This window comes from Montipora capricornis, chromosome 6, assembly GCF_036669925.1.
Source record: "Montipora capricornis isolate CH-2021 chromosome 6, ASM3666992v2, whole genome shotgun sequence".
Classification (NCBI taxonomy): Eukaryota; Metazoa; Cnidaria; class Anthozoa; order Scleractinia; family Acroporidae; genus Montipora; species Montipora capricornis.
The window spans coordinates 19,087,783-19,098,122 of record NC_090888.1 but is presented as its reverse complement, the minus strand read 5'-3'; the positions used below and the strand labels follow the sequence as shown (position 1 = coordinate 19,098,122).

General features: G+C 40.6%; 1 long non-coding RNA gene across 1 annotated transcript; it reads left to right on the top strand.

The window, feature by feature from the left end:
* Window positions 1-2,195: 2,195 nt before the first annotated feature.
* On the top strand, window positions 2,196-9,001 carry LOC138051715 (uncharacterized). Its single transcript, XR_011132890.1, has 3 exons — window positions 2,196-2,473; window positions 6,732-6,879; window positions 8,715-9,001. It is a non-coding gene; the product is annotated as an uncharacterized lncRNA (long non-coding RNA).
* The last annotated feature ends 1,339 nt before the right edge of the window (window positions 9,002-10,340 follow it).

The following is a 10,340-nucleotide window of genomic DNA, read 5'->3' as shown; positions in this document are numbered from 1 at the left end:
CACATGATAGGTGGGGTGACTCGCGAGGGCGGGATGCCCGATCTGCCATGCCGGGTAACCCGCCTAGCCGGGGTCGCTTTTTGCCGTGTAAACAGTTAAAGGTGGGGTAACACGCCTACCCGGAGTCGGCTCGTGTTACACATAAAAGCGCACCAAATACTAATCTAAACAATATGGCAGCTCGCAGAAATGAACGTGGCGATTTTTTTTGCCAGATTCATCTCCCAGTTTGGAACGACGCAATGACGAAGTCGAAGACGAAGGCAATAAAGAAAATGACGAAAGAATACAAGCTTCAGCTTCATTTTCCGCAAGAAAACGTTACCCGGGACCCCGGGTTAGCTCCGGGTTGATAACAGTCAATGTAAACACAAGCTATTATTTGACACCATTAAGGCGGGTTACCCGCCTCCATGTAAACAGGCCTCGAGTTTAAAATAAAAGTTCATTGTACTGTTGATTGCGCCTGATGATAACATGAAGGATTCGGCTTTTTCTGCGATTTTATCCCGAAATTCTTTGTTCCTTGATGGTTTGAACGGAGAAACGGCACCAACTGTCAAACTGGATTGGCAGAAATACCTCTGATTGTATGGATGAAGTCTGACTTCGCAGACATTCCAGCTAGAATTTTGTTTTTCGTCGCGTCTTTTCTTGAATCGCAACGTTCAGGCAATTTCCGGTAAAATCTGATTGGCTCACATTTATAGCATGGCACATGATAACATCATGACTCTTGAATGGTTGGGTGGCAGACAACTCGTTAAGAAATTGTATCAGGCGTAACTTACAGAAAAGTCCGCCTGTTCGTAGGTGATGTGGGCATGACCGCTTGAGCGAAAAGCTCTCATGTTTCCCTCGTCACGCGGAAAAGATTTTTACATTCATCAGTAAAATATGAAGGAAAAGTGTCTTCAAAATAGTCGCGGACTCGATTTAAATTTTAAAATAGTCTAAAGGCTCAAGCACCAGCCGAAACTTCTTGAACGGAACTGATCAAAAATAGTCAGTGTCAGTATCTTACAATTATATTTTAAATTTCTTCTCGTATAACTGCTTACAACGCTGAAATAAATAATGTCGTCACTGTCTTAAAAGAAAAAAAAATCGTTTATTTGGAGTTCATATTCGTGTTGCAACTCCATGGCCAAAAAGAGTGTATTGTGGTTAGCCTTTTTTTTTTTCTTTTTTGGCGCCAACTCATCAAAGCCACGGCGTGGGAACCTGCGGGGCAACCAACCGGGAAAATCCGTTTCATTTTCGGAATGTCAAACCGGAATTCTTGGTCGAATGGTAAGCGCCAAATTTTAGCGTCTCATTTCGTTGCGTAGACATCATTAGTATTCCACGTTGACGGAGAGTCCTTAGAGCGTACGTGATGTTCATCTTTGTTCTTGTTACGCAAATTATGACAGAGGGTACTGCATCCGTGAACACCTAAATATGTCAGGAATGTTATTCTATCCAATCACGGGTCCAAAGTGCACTCGCTAATATGCTTATTGTTGTTTGCGCGTTAAGAATTGTGAGAATTGTGTCGTTTGAGCTCTCTACTCATAAAGAAACAGAACAGTGCATGTATCAATGATGTGTTTGTCCTTTCAGCGATCGGTGGTGTTTCAATTGTTACTTTCAACATCTGGCGCCGTCAAGACTACCTGTATCATAACGGTTATTCAGTTTGCGGTTTTGGAAAGTGAAGTCCTCAAACATGATTAGCTTAAAACCAATAAGCATTCCTGACATATTTTAGGTGTTCACGGTTTTCCCGGTCGCACTGTAAATTACAAAAACATTTCTACTGAAAAATAGTTGACTAATTTTAAGTGAATAGTTTGGAAAAAAAATATTTCGTGGGAAATTTTTTTTCTCACAAGAATGAGTTTTTTGGGTTCAGGAGAAAGAAAATTAATTAAGAGAACCCAATCTAATTTATGCTTCACTAAGCACGCACGTTTTTTAGACGCGGACGGCGACCGAAGAGAACATTTCGCGTGCGTGGCAGTACAGTGGTGTCTCCCAGATTTTTAGATTTATCATCTCTAATAGAGAAACAATATTTAGCAATGTAAATGCGGTTGCGTGAAGACAAGTTAAAAGGGAAAACAGCTCACTTCCGGTTGTCGTCCGTGTCTCAAAAACGCGCCTGTTTAAGCTCCCTATAAAAAGCTAAAACTACAATTACGTGCTACTACGGGGCAGACACTTCGAAGACTGCGGTTGCTTAAAATTATTTGGTTCCGAAATGACAAAAAACTCACGCGCCGAAGGCCTGTACGTTTTATTAGTTTTGATAGTTTTACTGCTATGTGAGATGGTGCTAGCCAACGAGAAGAGCAGCAAAGTTGAGTCCAACGCGAATAATGTTGACGACGCGGTCGAGGTCAGCATAGTTCCACGAGGCAGTTGGGGTATTTGCAGTTTTGGAAAATGTGGGAGAAGAAGAACAAAGGGGCGGAAAAGATTTCAGCCGGTAAGTGACTGAAGTGAAAAGTGGCTAGAATAAAAGAAAATACACACGAGTAAATGATTTATAAAGTTGCAATACGTAGGGTCCTCAAAACGACAAAACGTTTCCCTGAAAATTACATGCCTTTTTTTTTTTAATAAAAAAGGATAACAGACTTGTTTTTCGAAATAAATGCGCAAGCGCACTTTGAGGTACCTTACATGGACAACTTTACATGCAATTTCCAAAGTACTTTCAACTGTTTTAACTCCGACATACACACATCCTTCGTTTTGAAACAAATCTTGTCAACTTGTTTCCCTTTTGTAACTGCTGAATACCCCGCCAATCCAAAAAGGGATCTTGAAAAGTGATGGCTAAGCGGCTACGCCGTGGTCATTACCACCCCTCCCCCTAGAATATGTTAGTAAAGGAAAGAAGTGGCTACGAGGCTACGTAGCTACGCAGTGGTCATTATCACCCCTCCCCTAGACTTCTTAGCCCTAATTTCTGAAACGAACGCTTAGGCTTAATAGTTAATAGAACTGTAAAATGAAAGCTAAAATTTCAAAGGAGTGACTAGGCGTGAGCACTAAACGAATACTATTTTCTTCACACGGTCTCGTTAAAAATTCTAGTTAACCGAACCGTAAAATGAAAGCTACAATTTTAAAAGAGTGCATGCTTACGCCAAATCACTGAAACCAGCGCTTAGGCTTAATCAGGTAGACAAGTGCTATATTCATCACACGTAAACAAGTGCTAAGTGCTATATTCATCACACGATCTCGTTAAGAAGTCCAGTAAACCGAACCGTAGAATGAATGCTAAAATTCTACTAATTTCTAAAACGAACGCTTAGGCTTAATTAATCAGTAAAAGAGTGCTATATTCAGCACAAGATCTCGTTAATGACCACTGCGTAGCCGCGTAGCCACTTCTTTCCTTAACTAACATATTCTAGGGGGAGGAGTGGTAATGACTGACTGCGTAGCTGCGTAGCCACACTTTTTAAGATCACTTTTGGAGTGGCGGGGTATTCAGCAGTTGTTTCCTTTCTCCGACCGGTTTCGTCTAAAGAATAAGACTTCGTCAGGGAGTTTAATTGAACAAGATGGTACAGGGAAATTGTTTTATATCTTAGTTATATAGTAAAAATGACGTTTTAATAAGGGTGAGAACAGCGAAAAACACCCACAAAATACTACGTGCAAGCTATCAGGGGCACCAAACGATAATATTCGATAAAATGTGTTGTAAGAATTTCGGTCCAACGTTGTCAAACAGCCATAATCTTGAGATATGACCAAAGTCCTGCATGAAGTAATGTAAAATCATCATTTTGGGAGTGATGGATTCCACGTTAAATCCGTGAGCCCACAAATTCGGATCTTTGTGCAAAAATCACACTCTTCACATGCAGATTCGTCATTATTTTTATCTTATCAACTTAGCGAATCGCGCGCACTTTAACACTCAGACAAATTACCATGTTTCTATGAAGATATTATATCACCATCTCTTACAATATAAATTAGCATTTGCTTCTAATTTATATTTTGGTGAGTGAATTTGACCGTTACCGTTAAAGAGCCGGAAACCAAAAAAGTCGCCAAGCATCTGCTTCCTGGGTGGAGGCAACATTTCGAACACCAGTACTAAAGCCCGCCGCACACTAAAGCTATCAGCTTAGCAAAGTCTCACTCGTGCCTGTGGCGTTTTGAGCGCTAATATTCTCACGTGACATTGGGGCCAAATATTTAACATGTTGAGTAATTCTGTGCACGAGTGAACATTTCCTCCAAGTGTGCGTGCGTGCAAAGGTATCAAAGTAACCCACGGAACACTACGAGCAGGATATGACCAAAATCCTGCATGATGCAACTCAAAAATTTTCATTTTGTGGGTCAGGGATTTAAGCTTAAGTCCGTGAGCCCCAAAAATTAATACATCACAAAAAAACACTACACCATTCAGTATTTTGGTCATATCCTGCACGTAGTGTTCTGTGGGTGTCTTTCGCTCAAGACCATTCTTGAAAGGGAAAAAACAAAACGCAAGTATCCAGCGACGCCCTTACAGCGTGCTGTGAAAAGTGTGCAGATACTAATGAACTCCCAATTCGCCTGTTTCGCTGTTCACACCCATATTGGAACGTGATTTTTACTTTGTGACTTAGGTATAAAACAACTTCCATAAACCATCTTGTTCAATTAAACTCCCTGACGAGGTCTGACTGTTCAGACAAAACCAGTCGGAGAAAATAAAACAAGTGGATAAGATTTGTTGCTGTGTGTTTCTCCCTAGTATTTTATTCTTTTTTTTTAATTGAGTGACTTGGGAGCGAATTAGTCGGGATGTTAGGGTTCTGTCATATGATCTAGGTGGCTATTTTAGCTTTACACAGGCGATCATCCAATCAGTGTTTCTGGTGACTTCAATATTTTTTCTCGTTTTATTATGGTAGGCGGTCTAGAAGTACCTCTCACCGGAGATTTAGTGCCATTCCATTAGATGGGACCTTTTTTGGCCATAAATAAAGAAGGGAGTTTTGTAGCTGGCGTGGTACATCATTCAAGTTTTTCATACACCTTATTCTAAAATGGCCGCCATTAAGCCCTTGGTGCCTCGTTCTTAAGCTTAAAATTCAAAAGAATATTTTATCTTGAACGAGGCAACACGGGCCAATTTGTCTGCGCATAAATCAGCGGCCATTTTGGAATAAGGTGTATACAGCTGTATAGTGACAAGCATCTCATTAATTACTTAAGTGCGTACTACTATTCCAGCATGTATATTCAGCAGATGACTGGCCGCACACTCCTAAATAAAGTAATTCAGTTTGAATGCTCGTGTTAGTGGAGTCAGGTTGCGAAACGACCGATAAAGCATGTTTAGTCACTTTACCGGTGTTTTTAGCCAGCCATCTGTAGGACATACCACATACGATCGCAATGAATTACAGATCGTTGAAGTGCTGCTAGTTCTTGCAAGAACTAGAGCTATAGTCGATGTAGTATGGCCGTGTAGCTGCGTCGAGCCACAGAAAGCGCGCGAAAAATGAAGCCTCGCTTATGTTTAGGTGAATTAACCTGGGTTGAGCCTGCAATCCAATCGAAAACCAGTACCTGGTCAGCGATCAACTTCAAAAAAACAACAGACCTACATGAGCTCTAAGCTTGAGCCCGCGATATGGTCGCGTGATACTGGTCAGCAGATACCTTGTTTTGACAGGTGTTAATTGATCAAAACATGGATGTCCAATAGAGCGGTTTTCAATAAAGTGTCAAAAGTGATTAGCGAATTGCTTTGGCATTGTATTTCTTCACTCAGTAATTGGTTCAAAGTTCTCGCGCCATTTTTTCTACCAATCAGAAGTGAAACCAAAACCAATCGTGGCTCGCACGTGCACATTTTCCCGCGTTTTGTGTCGGCTACGTGTAATTACTTCGAGTTTTGGTTGGTTTACTGGATTGTCTCCGTCCTTTTTGATTGGCCAAAGTAATTACTTTGGTTTTGGTTTTACGACACTCGATTGAAACTCGCTCTATCAAAGATGTATGCTGTAAACTAGCATGATACTGGTCACGTTGGCATACACGGAGGAGTGGACGATTACGTCATGTCTATAAAGCCAAAATTTCTCGCATCGATTCGTTAGAGCGACTTTCGTATGAAATTTGTTTCACGGACCAATGTTTGGCAAGATTAAAACAAAGCTTCTCCTTATTCCCGCCAAGGAAACTCCTAATATGGGTAGTAAACAATACAATTGCCCAATCATATTACTGCATTTCAAATGACGTCAAGTGAAATGTCGATCGCTTTTTAGAAAGTTCCATGGAGAGATGACGTTGTTTGCATCCACGTTCGCTCAGCCAATGAAAATTCGTGCTCGTTTGTTTTTGTTCGATAAGCCAATTAACTTTTCTGCATTTTTGTTTACGTTCTTTTTTCACGTTTATTTTTCCAGGTCATATGAAAGTTGCTCTACCGTATTTTCTTAACAATGGTGCCTCGCGCGCGCGCGCCTTTATCAAAGCGTGATATATGTTTTGAATATCGGTAAGGAAGGCGGCCAGTACTGAACTTAATGGCAACGAATTATTTCCACATAATGAGATAAGTTGAAAAATTATAGACTCCACTTCTCTTCTTACTCCTTTTATCCAACGTTTAGCATTTTTTTCCCCTGGTTTCCAGTATTGCATGGGTTATTCAAATGATGAAGCTCTTAATACAATATACTTAGATATTCAAGAAATTTGTTTTCTCTCCGCAGATGAATGCGCAATTTGCAAATGATGGCGACGATTTCCAGATCAGCGACACAAATAACAGGGACCTTCGACGTATGGAAAGCAGCAACAATGAAAAGGGTCACAATTACCGAGAAGTTTGATCTTAACTGAGTCTTGAGGACGTAAAAGGTTGGTATGTTGCGTGAGTAGGTACATGTGTAATATCACGCAATCCGAGTATAATTTTTGTATGCCAGTGACTTATTCCTGCAAGAAACGACAACAGTACAACAATACATCCGATGGTTAATATAGCACCGATATCACATATCGTTATCACCACCTTCAATCAAATCTTTGTGACCCGCATTATTGTTATCACCTAGCACTTCCATCGATGGCAATTCCTTTCCCATATCATCATTATAATCAAAATCCCTGCTAGCATAAAGAAGCAATAGGGAGCTTTAGAAAGGAAAACGGCGACGGCAACGAGAACGTCACAAATTTGCATATTTAGTGGGCAAATGAAAAGCAACAGCTTTACACGCTCTGCACGTGCATCTTTTCATTTCTATTTCATTAGAAAATTTGAGGATTGAGGGAGAACGTTAACGTCAGCGCTTGCGGATAAGTTTTCATTTTCTCTCATAAATTGAGCGTCGTTCATTCTAGTTTCGTTCTTAAGGGTTTGCCACACCTTTTTCACGTTAAAATGCCTGGAATAGTCGCATTTAACGACGACGTTCTCGTTGCCGTTGCCATTAGGGACCTTTGGATCGGAAGACGAGGACGACTACGAGTACGAGTTTTCCGTTCCGAGTACGCGCACTTCGAAACATGTCGGCCTCTAAACGTTATGCGCATGCTCAGTACGGAAAACTCGTACTCGTAGTCGTCTTCGTCCTCCGATCTAAGGGTCCCTATTATCGAGATATGTCTAGAAATGCACACAACAACAAAAATTCACTACTTGCACAAATCCCATAATGCACCTCTTTTACCACCCAAAATCTGCGTAGGCATTGTTTTCGACTTCTCTTCCGACATTTTCATGTCCCAGGAAAAATTGCAAACATTGGTTATCCAAAAGTTTTGCTGGGTAATAGAGGTGTATTATGGGATTGTGCAATTAGTGAATGGCAAAATTTCGCCAACAATTTGGAAAGGATGGAATAAATTATATATGTGGCGAAAATGGCAATTTGGTCATAATTGCCAACAACTTAAAAGCCAATGCAAATGAGAAGGCAAGCGGGGCCCCTTGACAAGATGGCGAATTTAGCGAAGGCCGTTCCATGTAACTATGCCAACCTCATCTTAAGCCACGAACAGCCATGGCCACCACGTATTGAACTCATTTACATACATTTGGCATTTTGACATAAATTCGCCAGATTCGCCAATATGGCAGGCCACCACATACAGCACATATGGAACTAATTTACATCAATTTGACAATTAGACAAAGTTTCGCCACAATCGCCATATATTTGCCAAAATTGCCAAATTTTTGGCAATATTTTGTTATTTTGCCAATTTTGTTATTGTGTGCATTTCTGGACATAAGTGCCGATTATCGCCTCGTCACAGAATCCATAACCCAGAACTGTCGATTTCTCATTAATTTCTGGTGTCACAGTTCTCTCTGTATCTCAAGAACGGAGAGGATTTAAGTCAAACTTCACAGTCATTTTGCTTTTTGTTACCTTGAAAACAAGTTTAAAGATCAGCTTTCCAAAACGGCTTTTCGGGTCGGGAAAGTTTTTGGAAGTTTCGACAGGAACTCTCCTGATTTGTGGGCAACCACGAAGTCACACGAGGTCCACGTACTAACTGCAAAATCGTGCGCGGAACGCAGTGCCCGTTCTAAATGTAGACAGTAACGTTAATGATGGGTCTCTGGGTTGACCTTAATTCTAAATTTTGGTGTTACTGAGTCCTATTTTTGATAGTTATTTCAAGCTTAATGTTCCTTAAAAGTGAAACAAAACTAATCACAGCTTTTCTTGCTGTCCTTCAAGGTGCACCGAGAAACGCTAATGACTGAAAGGAAAGCTCTTGAAATAATAGCTATCTGTAAAGTTCGTTACTTTCATCAGCAACATGTGCAAATGGAGTGGCGGAGACAGATCCTCATTTAAAACGTTTAAATAGTGCGGAAAAATAGATGCAATTAGGGCTCAAGGGTATTTGAGAGAAGCAGCATTTATTGTTTTTGCTGATAAGTCTTTTGCATTTAGCTTGGCAAACGCTGTGTAAAGAATTCATTTTTGGAAATAAAGTCTTTTACAAAGAAACAATTACAAAAGTTGTCCTTTCATAGAAAAAGACTTAAATGATTAGAGTTTAACGTGAAGTGCTAGTTTTCTACCCCATATGAACCATGTAAGCGTTGACCCTACTAACGGAAATGGACCCACACAAGGACAGAGAAAAACTCTGACCAGGATGGGAATTGAACCCACGACCTTCGGGTTAGATCACCGCTGCGCTGCTCTACCGACTGAGCTACGAGATCAGATGGGAGCAGACCGTGGGAACTGAAGATGTTAAAGTCACGGCAATGAAAATGTACAAGTACAAGGAAGGGTTACGTTTTTGCAAACGTTGACAGACTGTAGCACTTATATTTCAACAGACTTAACTGCTTAGAGTCTAACGGCCTGCTCCCGTCTGACCTTGTAGCTCAGTTGGTAGAGTAGCAATGATCTAACCCGAAGGTCGTGGGTTCAATTCCCACCCTGGTCAGAGTATTTCTCTGTCCTTGTGTGGGCCCATTTTTATTAGTAGGGCCAACGCTCACATGGTTCATATGGGGTAGAAAACTAGCAGTTCTCTAATCAGTTAAGTCTGTTCAAATATAAGTGCTACACGGCCAACGTTTGCAAAAACGTAACCCATCCTTTCATAGAAACATCGACGTAACAAATTACAATCGTTTTTTCTTTATATCGAAGTTCTTGCATGGTTTTGGCTCTCATAATGAAATAGTTTATGACGGATTAGTTGAAGGGGCTGCCAGAGATCCCAATACTGACCAATGACAAGTGTAGGGAAGGAATATCAAAGTTGTCATCAAATGGCCGCCTCGTCTCATGGCCACTTTATATGAATATAATCTTTCCATCACCCCTGAACTTCCAGTAGCAAGTTGCAACAACAATTTCCGATAGGACAATATCGATGCACGTGGAAGCTGTACTCAGAGATCATGTACGCAGATTCACTTTGAAATGTTGCCAAAACACCTATTCTTGGTTTTCACTTAACGTCAGAGAAACGCAAAATGAAAGCAAAAAAAAAAAAAAAAATTACCTTCATTGGGTAAAAGAAAATTTACAGACGTATCTGGTGGCCTGTTTTCAGTTTTAACTTTGCGTGACATCTGGACTGCTTCTGAGAAACATGTCACATACACGAAAATATCGATTGGCCTTGTGTTTTCGAGTTCTGAATGACCAGTATGTTAATAGAAGTGTTTATGTGAATGTTTTCAAGTTTAGCAGAGAGAAAAATGTTTTGAGAGGGTCAAAGTAAACTCTGGATGTTTCCACTGGTTTCTGACCGCCATGATTCTGTCCCTCTGAGTTACCGCGACAGTTTTGAAGGACAATTTTTTTTAACCTACTCAATCGAAACATCATGGT